Source organism: Octopus bimaculoides, chromosome 3 (genome assembly GCF_001194135.2).
Source record: "Octopus bimaculoides isolate UCB-OBI-ISO-001 chromosome 3, ASM119413v2, whole genome shotgun sequence".
Taxonomy (NCBI): Eukaryota; Metazoa; Mollusca; class Cephalopoda; order Octopoda; family Octopodidae; genus Octopus; species Octopus bimaculoides.
Window position 1 is genome coordinate 144,937,952 of NC_068983.1, and position 1,143 is coordinate 144,939,094.

Genomic DNA, 1,143 nt, shown 5'->3' on the forward strand with positions numbered 1-1,143 from the left:
CGTGAAATATCCTCATGTCATGTGGTGCTCAAGTAATTGTCTGTCTTTACTGGCGAAAAGATCTTCCTGGTGAATTTTACATCTCCTTCAAAGATGAAGGTCCGTCCATTCAATGAGTTTTGAAGAGACTGAAACTGGTAGGCATCCGAAAGTGAAAGGTCGGGTGAATATAGAGGGTACAGCAAACCTCCCAGCCAAGCCCTGGTAACTTCTGCTTCATCACTTTTTTCAGACTGTTTTGTTTTTTCTGTTCAGGTTCTGTCTGGCTATCTATAGACCTTGACCAGTTTTTCTTTTTTCTTGTGGGGACGGTGTGGGCAGTCATGAGAAGTAGTTGTGTAGAAAACGGAATAGAGAGAAATAGCAGGAAAGTATGTTTGTTTCGTGTGGACTAACGGAAAGTTATTGTGAGGAGATTTACTTGGAAATATATATATTCCAATGAGTGATAAGTTAAAAGCCAGCTGTACTCGGCGACTATATATATATATAATTATAATAAGGGCTGGGTTTGTGCCTCACCACGCACTGAAAAACAGACGTCAAAAGACACTATTACCACCATAAATTCTCCGAGACAAACACACCACAATATAGGCTAGAAAACGAAAGAAAATGAATTAAAACTTTTGGTTAACTGCATACAGGATCGTGTTTCGAGCTTAAAGTAATAGAAATAATTACCTATTGCCCACATCAATGAAAAATTACTGCAAATTTTAGAAGTGTCCAATGAAAGTAAATCAACGCACGGCTTACTTGATATTTATTTTATTGACCCTGAGGGATGAGAGGGAATCCTGTGGGATTGGAATTTTAACAGCAAAGAAATAACTAAATATCGTAAATATTATCCCATATGCAATGGTTTTTCTCGGAGAATTTATAGTGGTAAAAGTGTCTTTTAACGTCTATTTTTCAGTGCGTGGTAAGGCACAAGCCAAGCCCTTGTTATAATTATGTATATAATTATAAATTATTTGTGAAATTTACCTATGAGGCTTTTATTTACGTACTGACCACTTGGTGAAAATCATTAACGAACGATTTTTACCCTTTATTATTATAATTAATATTTGAAATATATATATATATATATATATATATATATATATATATACAGACACACACATATATATATAC

At 34.7% G+C, this 1,143-nt stretch overlaps 1 protein-coding gene across 1 annotated transcript in view; it reads left to right on the forward strand.

Moving 5' to 3' along the window:
• Nucleotides 1-1,143, forward strand: part of LOC106868530 (G-protein coupled receptor GRL101) — a 148,090-nt gene that overhangs the window by 132,278 nt on the left and 14,669 nt on the right. The window lies entirely within an intron of this gene.